At 38.9% G+C, this 9,578-nt stretch overlaps 1 non-coding gene across 1 annotated transcript; it reads left to right on the top strand.

Annotated features, from left to right (window-relative positions):
- Positions 1–9,128: 9,128 nt before the first annotated feature.
- On the top strand, positions 9,129–9,311 carry LOC121821468 (U2 spliceosomal RNA). The gene has a single exon (XR_006062291.1). It is a non-coding gene; the product is annotated as a U2 spliceosomal RNA (small nuclear RNA).
- Positions 9,312–9,578: the final 267 nt, after the last annotated feature.

Below are 9,578 nucleotides of genomic sequence, written 5' to 3'. Positions count from 1 at the left end.
GTTTTCCTTAACTTAAATTGCCCTGACTATCTTATTCCTCTGGGCTTTTCCCATTCTCTTACTTCTGTAAACCTTAGTCTTACTCCGTGGCTTGCTGTGTAGCTGGGTGGCTGGCCCCTGGAGTCGTCCTCCTCCTTCTCTGGCTCCTAGATCTTAGAACCCTCTTCTCAGATTTCCTTCTATTTACACTCTGCCTGCTAGCCCCAACTATCCTTTCTCCTGCCTTGCTATTGGCCAGTTCTTTATTAGACCAAAGGTGTTTTACACAGGCACAGAGTTCACAGAGTTAAACAAATGTGGCATGAGCAAAAGTAGCACACCTTAAAATAATATTCTACTGCAATTTTCTGTTTCATAGATTCTGCCAGCTAGAGGCTAATTAGAAGCATTTCAAAAGAAAATTGTGTCTGTAATGAACATATATACACATTTTTATATACCCTTAGTTGTCTAAACAATACAGCATAACAACTTTTTATTTTTTTAATTTTTGATCCTTTTTTATTGAAAATAGACTCTTCTCTCATACAATACATCCCAACCACAGTCTCCCCTCCCTTCACTTGTTCCAGCGCCCCCCATCTTCACTCTCCCCTAAATAAATTCCCATTCCATTACCTTCATAAAAGAGCAGACCTCACAGAAACAACAAGCAAACACACACACACACACACACACACACACACACACACACACACACACACACACACACAAAGATACAATAAGACAAGGCAAAAGCCCTCATTTTGAGGCTGGGCAATAGAAGGAAGAGTCTAAAAAGCAAGCAAAAGAGTGAGAGATACACCTGTTCCCACTTTTAGGAGTTCCACAAAAACTACCAAGCTAACAATCATACATGCCGAGGACCTGGTGCAGGCCCTGGAAGGCCCTGTGCTTGTCTTCTCAGTGTCTGAGTCCATATGAGCCCTGTTTAGTTGGTTCAGTCATCTGTGTTCTGGTGTTCTCTATTTCCTCTCCTACAATCTTTCCTTCCCTCTTCCATAGGGTTCCCTAGAGCTACAAAAAGAGGGACTTGATGGACACCTCCAATTTAGACTCTCTCTATAAAGTCTGGCTGTGGATCTCTGAACCTACTCCCATCTCCTGCCAAAATAAGCCACTCTGTTGATAACTGGACAAGACATGGATCTATGTTATTCTATAGCAGAATAACATTAGGAGTTCTTTCATTGGTTTGGATTATTTTTCTTTTTAATCCTTCGTTTGTTCTTCTTTCTTTTTCTTTTTTGACTAGTTGGGTTTGGTCTCTGGGCTATCCAGTTTCTAGTACCTGGCCATCTAGGGAGTGTAGGGCATGGACTCCCAGTCATGGTATGAGCCTCAAGTTAAACCATACTTTAGTGGCCACACCCACAAGTTATGATCCACCATTGCCCCAGCATATTCTTGCTGGCATTTCGGATTGTAGGTCCATTGTTTTGTAGCTGAGTTGGTCCAGATTTTTCTTTATAGCCTGAAGAGTACCTTCCTGCACCAAAGAGACTAGAACATAGGGATGAAGGCTCCGTGGAAGCACTAGCTCAACCTCTATATTCAGTGACCTGTTTGGTTGTTGTCCTAGGCAATGGGGCGTAGCTGTCAGTTTTTAGAAAGCAACCCTTTGTCCTAGCATCAGCTTGAGTTGGTTAGGGATTACAAAGGAAACCCCTTGGCCAACAATTCAAACAAATGTCCCTTATTCTCATCACTGGAAGCCTTGCCTGGTTACAGAAGATGGGCAATTCAGACTCAGTATCCTCTGTTATTAGGAGTCCACACTAGGGTCACCCTCGAAGATTCCAGGAAGTTTCTATTGCACTAGTTTTTTCACACCACCCCAAAGGGTCCCCCAGTTCCAGGTGTCTCTCCCCACACTCTCTCCCTCTTTCATTTCTCCATCACCTGATTCCTCCTGCCCCTGCCCTCCTGCACACCCCCCAGTCTACCTGTAAAGTCTATTCTATATCCCTTCTCATGGAGATCCATGTGTGTTCCCTAAAGCCCCCTGTAACACGAATCTTAAAATGGTCTTTTAGTAAAAAACCTCACAGCCAGATATTGGAATAAATGCTGAAAGCTCAGAGAGACAAAGGAACAAGCCAATGACACATCTTACCTCCTCAACTCCTCAGCCTGAAATGGCCTCAGCCAACAGGCCTCTCACCGAATGAGCTTCCTCAGCCAAAAAGTATTCAACCAAAAAAGCCTCTAGCTGAAAGGGATGCTTCTGCTGAAAAGGCTTTAGTTCCTGTCTCCTCACACCTTATATATACCTTTCTCCTCCTACCATCACTTCCTGGGATTAAAGACATGTGTGCTTCCCAGTACTGGGATTTAAGTTGTGTGCCACGACTGCCTGACTCTGTGTTCTCTCCTAGACTGAGACCATGTCATGTAGTCCAGGGTGGCCTTGAACTCACAGAGATCCAGACAAATCTCTGCTTCCTGAGTGCTAGGATTAAAGGTGTGTGCCACCACTGACTGGCCTCTATGTTTAATTTAGTATCTTGTTCTGTTGTCTAATCTTCAGGCAAATTATATTTTATATCATCCCCTCCTTTTTATGTAACCTCTCTGTGTTTGTGAATTGTAGCTTGAATATCATTTACTTAGCAGATAATATACACTTATAAGTTAATACATAGAACTTTTCTGTGTCTGGGTGACATCACCCAGGAAGATTTTTTTTCTATTTGCATCTAATTGACTTCAAATTTCATGATGTCATTTTTTTCTAACAGCTGAGTAATATTGCATTGCATAAATGTACCACATTTTTTTTATCCATTCTTTGGTTTAGTGACATCTAGGTTTTTTTTCCAGCTCATGGCTATTATGAATAAAGTTCCATAAACATAGTTGAATAAGTGTCCTTGTGGTAAGATGGAGCATTCTTTGGGTAAAAAATATGCCCAAGAGTGGAATAGCTGGATCTTGATGTAAATTGATTTCCACTTTTCTAAGGAACCACCATATTGATTTTTATAGCCACTGTACAAGTTTGCACTCCCACTAGGAGTAGAGGGCTGTTTACCTTACTCCATACCAAAAAGCTTTAGGCAAAGGACACTGTCAACTGGACAAAGCAGCAGCTGACAGAACAGGAAGAGATTTTTATCAACTCTGCACCAGATAGAGCCCTAATATCCAAAATATATAAAGAAATCAAGAAATTGACATCAAAAAACCAACTAATACAGATAAAAAATGGCCTACACATCTATTTAGAGAATTCTTAATAGAGGAATGTCAGCTGGCTGAGAAACACTTTAAGATTCCATCTTATACTTGTCAGAATGGCTAACATCAATAACATCTTTTTATGTTTGGTTATAATTAGTAATCTAAAAATGACTTCTTATGTGCAAGAAGATATACCTAGGTTTAATAAATATTACTATGATTTATTTGACACTTGAGCACACAGAGCTTCTAGTATCTACCAGGCTTCCTATTAGGTGTCTTTTAAGTTCTGAGAGGTAATCACCATTCTACATGACCTCATTTAGCAAGTTAAAACAATTGTCATTATTTTTCTCTTTTCCCTATCTTGGTTCTTTTTTTTCCTCTTTCTTCTTCTTCAATATCAGTGGTATGCAGGGTAGTTTGAATGTAATTGGCCCCCATAAACTCATAGGGAGTAATACTATTAGGAGGCATAGCTCTTTTCCAATAGGTAGACCTTGTTGGGGGAAGTGTGTCGTTGTGAGGGTGGGCTTTGAGGTCATATATGCTCAAGCCACGCTCAATGAGACATACCACTTCCTGTTGCCTACAGACCAAGATGTGTTAACTCAGCTCCTTCTCCAGCACAATGTCTGCCTGCAAACCATCATGTTGCACCAAAATGATTACAGACTAACCTCTGAAGATGTAAGCTCCCCCAATTAGATGTTTTTCCTTTATAAGATTTGCTGTGATCATGGTGTCTTTCCTTAGCAATAGAAATTCTAAGAGTGCTGAGTCAGTTTAGTGTTGCTTATATGTGCATAACTTCATGTCTGACCTTTTGGTATTGTATAAACAATTAGAGGACTCACCCCTGAGGAAGAATACCTTTCTACTAACTTTCTACTCAGTAGTCAGTTGTCTGTATCTCTTTCCCTAGGGGTGGGTCCCTTGAGATTTCCAGTTTCCAAGTTAACATGTCGATTGGTATTGGCATTATTCTGATCACATTGTCACAAACATATTGTTGCAATATTGTGGGAGTAGTTTCTTTGATATTTCTGAAAGACAAAGTCACACAGCAGACTTCCCAGTCCTGTAGTTCTTAAAGTCTTCCCATCCCCTCTCCTGAGATGTTCCCTGAGACATAGGTGTAAGAGTTGTGTTCTTGATATAGCCCCTGGGGCTGGAACCTCCACGGTTGTTCTCCGTAGTTTGAGCAGATGTGTTTTTCTGGGGTGGTCTCCATATGCTTCAAGGAGAAATTTCTTAAGGAGGGAAGAGAGCTACAGTTATCTTTGGGTATAGCAATATGTTTTAGAATATAGTAAGAAACTATGCTGGTCCAGTAAAGCAGTGGTGGTAGGTTATCCTGTAAGATCCATAGCCCTAAGCAGTTGGCTAGATTTCTAGTACCAAACATGATTTCCTTCCCGTTGAGTCTAATTGGAGAGCTAGTTGTAACTACCAAGACATAAGTACCACTATTGCATCTTTAGGGATACCTTGAAGAGTTTATAATTGTTCAGAGGTATCACAATTGGATAGGATTATTGATTGCTTCCGTGTTTTGGATCTTTCATAGCACCTTCTGCTAATAAAAAGCTAAATTTCTGGAAAGGGCTTTTATGTCAGATCAGATCCAGCTGTAATCTTCCACGTCCTATGTCCATAGTAAAAGGTGTTTTCAGCAATAGTGACTTACCCATACTGATTTATTTCTCCATCTAATCAATATTTATATGCTTATTATATTTTTCTGAGCATATAATTTATATAGCCACTAGACAAATCACTTTTACCATCACACTTTGGAGAATATCACCTGTATAATGTTACTTTTGTATTTTTTCCATTTGAACATGGAAAGTTTCTTTAAAACTGCTTTGCACCGAATGGTGGTGGAGCACGCCTTTAATCCCAGCACTTAGGAGGCAGAGCCAGGGGCATCACTGTGAGTTCAAGGCCAGCCTGGTCTACAGAGTGAGATCCAGGACAGGCACCAAAACTACACAGAGAAACCATATCTTGAAAAAAAAACTGCTTTGCATAATGAATATTTTAAATTTATTCTGTGACAATTTTATATGCGTCTGCAATGTATCCTGATCACATCCATTCTCCAACTCCTTTTCCCACCCCTAGGTACCCCAACACATCCCTGTCCCTCCTTCATGGCCTCTTTATTCCATAGCTTACTAAATTCAGTCACTGGTGCCAACATGCCCATGAGTATGGGACAATCTACTGGAATATGAGTAAACTACCAAAAGCCATACCTGTAAAGAAAAATGACTCCCTCTCCTCCAATAGACATCAACCAAAAAGAGCTCCCAAGCTAAGGGTGTAGACTCTTCTCCATTAGTGCTAAGATTTGGTCAGACTTGTATTTGTGTAGTTCTTATATAGATAACCATAACTGTGGGTTTATTACTGCAATGGTTGTGGCATATCTAGAAGACAGAATTTTTCAGCACCTCTCTCTACCTCTGAATCTCACATTCTTTACACACTGTTTTCTAGAATGTTCCCTGAGCCTTGGGGACTGGACACGAATGTATGTTTTAAGACTGTGTACTCAACAGTTACCTATTCTCAGCACACTGAACAGTTAGGAGTCTCTACACTAATTGTTAGCCATTGGGGAAAGAAAAAGTTAACTAGATCAAGGTCGAGAACATCACTGATTTATAGGTATTTACATAAATAATCAGTAGTAGCTTGAAAACATGTTTATATAGCAGAATAACACAAGTATCCTCCTCAGCAATGGACCTTTGACTAAGGTTACTATACCAGGCATGAATTCTTCCCCTACAACACACATTCAATTCAATCAGAGAGTGGATGGTTACCTCATAAAAATCATTGCTTTAGGAGTAACATATTGCCTGGAAGGTCATGATTATAGAATACAAAGTCTACCACTGAATAAAACTATTAATGACTTTTCTCCTCCATGAGTTTGTGCAGCATATTTCAACACCATGGAATCTAGTCCTCAGGGAAGAAGTGTCAAGGCTAGTTCTAGTTTGAGATCTCAATGTCCTGAAAGCTGTGTTTGCTGTGAAGACTTTTGATGACTGAGTGAAAGATTGAGTCTGACATGTAGCACTGTTCAGATTGCCCAAATTTATAACACAATATAATTTTTGTAAAGTAGAAAGATAGCCACATAGTCTGTGAATCTTTGTATCACATAGATTTAGTATTTTTCTACTCATCCATGATGTTACAAATTCAAGAATACTGTATTTTTTGTAGCTTCAGATTTTCCTAGGCTTTCCTTTAAGCTCAAGGATTGTTACTGTTGAAAGAAATACTTGTTCCAATTTTATTGAGTCATAGCCATAATATGTAAGTCCAAGAGTCTCACTCATCTTTGCTTGATTGTGTGTTTCTATATTTCTAAAAAAAAAATAATAATCATTCAGTGTTAATAGAAATCACTTAGAACAACTGCTGGGATATAGATTTCTAGAACTCACCATGTTATGATTGGGTTGTTTTGGGTTCTTTGCCTCCAATAAGATAGAAAATTTGTCTAGGTGAGGAATAGCTCTTCTGTGTTTGCTGACATAAGACACAAATCATTAAGGACCAGGGTTGTCTAGATTTGTAGATACAGAGGCTTATAGTCCCATGCCCTGACAAACAAAGTTTTATAGCTTTAAGCTTTAGAAGCTTGATAGTTTCAGGAATAGCTACTCATGGTTGAGTCTTACTGCCTTTGGTCGATCTGGACTCAGTAGCAACCAGCAGCATTTGTAATATGTGTTCAATGGCAGCTACAATTACAACTCTCTATCCTTAGATGTTGGGACACATAGCTTCTAAGAGCGGCAAGTGTTATATCTCTTGGTTCTCACGTAACAAGAACATTAGATTTTACAGCAAATAGTGTTAGTGCTCTTGGGTGCTATGACTTGGCCATGGCCCTTAGGGCTTGCCAGTTTCCTAGAACTCTCCAAATGATTAAAGTTAGGAATCTGTCATCTTTTGTTCTTGGCAGGCTTCTTGTTTTTCTCTATTCCCACTGTTACCTGCCCTACACTTCTAGATCCCATCGTCTCAACCCTATTCAAAGTCTGGAAATATTCTGTTATCTTTCTCTAAGGGTAACTGATGTTATTGAAACCATCATGTTACTAGCAAATCCCAGTCTACTAATGGTATTCCAAGAAGTCAAGAGTGATTCAGGAAAAGCCTTTGGGCCTAATGTTACCATAGCATGAGGCAGCACAAAAAGTTATCTCCTGGCTGACTCTCAAAATAAGCCAAAGGGGCTTATTATACAGTCAGTAAAGGGACACGGGATGGGTATGAAATGTGAATGCAATGTTGGAATTTGTACTAATTACCATGGTTTTCAGTTAAGCCAGTCACTGGCCTTAAATATCTCCCAATCACAGACTCCATATTCCTCTGCTCAGACATTTTGCTAAACCTCTGGGAAAATGTGACTGCTTCCACCAACTCCAAATACTGTTTGCTCGGTCATCTAGATTTCAAGGTCCTTCTTGGATGCAGGCATAGGTTGTCTGGAGAAGTTGTAACAAGAACAAAATCTTCCAGGGCAAGAACCATAGTTTCAGTTGTCATGGGCCCCATAGTTAGACTGAAATGTGCCTTAGAGGAGTAGTGGAGGGTTTAAAACTGGCAAGATGCCTTGAAGGCAATCTGGCCATGTGACAGGGAACAGCACAGCAGGAAATTCCCAAGTGAGGCCACAAAGCATGAGAAGTGATCTGAAAACTTCCATTCAGTAGGCTGTGTGGCCATTTCCCAAGACTGAAACTTATTTAGAAGAAACAAGTTAGTATGTATATCAAGACACTAAGAGCAGGATAACATTGCTAATGGTACTTTGACAGAGTGTTGTTTTCACAATGTTTACTGTGCTCGCCACTCTGCAAAATGTCTAGACAGGGTTTGGTCCCTCTATCCTCTCAGTCTGAGAACCTAGGTCTTAGGAAACTGAATTTCTTGATGTTGTCTAAGGAAAATTGATAATAGACACAGTTCTAGTTGCCTATCTGTTGTGATAGGTACACTTTAAACAAGAACAACTTGGGGAGAAAAATGGTTTAACTCAGCTTTTAAAATTCCAGGTTACAGTTCATCATTAAGGGAATTTAAGACAGGAACTCAAGGTGGGATCTTGAAAGTTGCCCTGCATGTTATTTTATATGGCACTACATTTGAACAGTGAATTTGCTTTACAGCCACAGAAGTATAGCAGGAATGATAGGCAGTATTATACATACTTATCTTTCCTATACAGTTCAGGAAAATCTGCTTTGAGAATGGTACCACACAAAGTGGGTAGGACCCCCTACATCAGTTAACAAACAAGATAATCTAGTACAATCATGTCCTCGGGCCAGTCTGATTGAGGTAATTCCTCAACTGAGATTTTGTTCCCAGTTGATTTCTAGGTTGTATCCATTTAACAATTACATCCAACTAGAACAGATATAAAAATAATATTTTACAAGTGCATAAACAAAATTTCCACTAACATAAAAATAGAAGTGATGTAACAAAAACAGCAAGATACTTCTGCAAATTGACTAGGCATAAAAAAACTAACACATGTCTGTAAATCAAGTGTTCATAAAGATGGAGGAGTTTTTTAACATTGCTAGCTGGAAGATTACTTTGAGTATAATATGGCCAGTCTTTATCATTTACCTCTTCTGTTGAGTACTGGTTGATATATTATTGGGGCTTTTCCATGAAATTTTGGTATTTATGCATTGATTTTTTTGAATACTTGATTTCACACTTTAAGTCATATTAAGTGAGTACAATAGTTAGAGCTACTAAAAATCCATTAGCATATTTAAGTATAATGCATTAGGCTTTCTGACAAAGATTGAAATGTAGACACTAAATAGTGTGTTACAAGCTAGTGGAGGCTCCATCATGTATCATGATGCATACAACTTTCAAATCTTACCGCTTCTCGGCCTTTTGGCTGAGATCAAGTGTAGTATCAAATCTTATGCTTATAAAATGTGAGTTCTATACCAAGTTTAGAGTATTATTTCCTGTTAAAGCAGGTGTTCACTTTTATAAAGAAATAATTTAAGCATCTAGAAGGTATTTATGAGTTATAATTTCATGGATGCCTATATTTATACAGTAAGAATTCAATGGTTGGTTTTTAATCTGCTCTGTTATTTATTTTTGGATGAAGTTATTACCTTTATAACACATTATTAATTTTCAATTTTTTAAGAATCTACCTAGAGTAAGTGATATACAAGATACAATACTGAGAATTCCATAACACTAAATTCTCTTGACCTTCATAACAATGGTGTTGAGGTTACATGCACCTTGAAGAGTACTAACTGAGCCAGAAAGATTTGTAGTAAACTGTTAAAGCACAGCCAGTACTAGTA

The sequence above is a fragment of the Peromyscus maniculatus genome, chromosome 11 (genome assembly GCF_049852395.1).
Source record: "Peromyscus maniculatus bairdii isolate BWxNUB_F1_BW_parent chromosome 11, HU_Pman_BW_mat_3.1, whole genome shotgun sequence".
Lineage (NCBI taxonomy): Eukaryota > Metazoa > Chordata > Mammalia > Rodentia > Cricetidae > Peromyscus > Peromyscus maniculatus.
The sequence above is the reverse complement of the archived record's forward strand: the minus strand, read 5'-3'. Positions and strand labels throughout refer to the sequence as shown.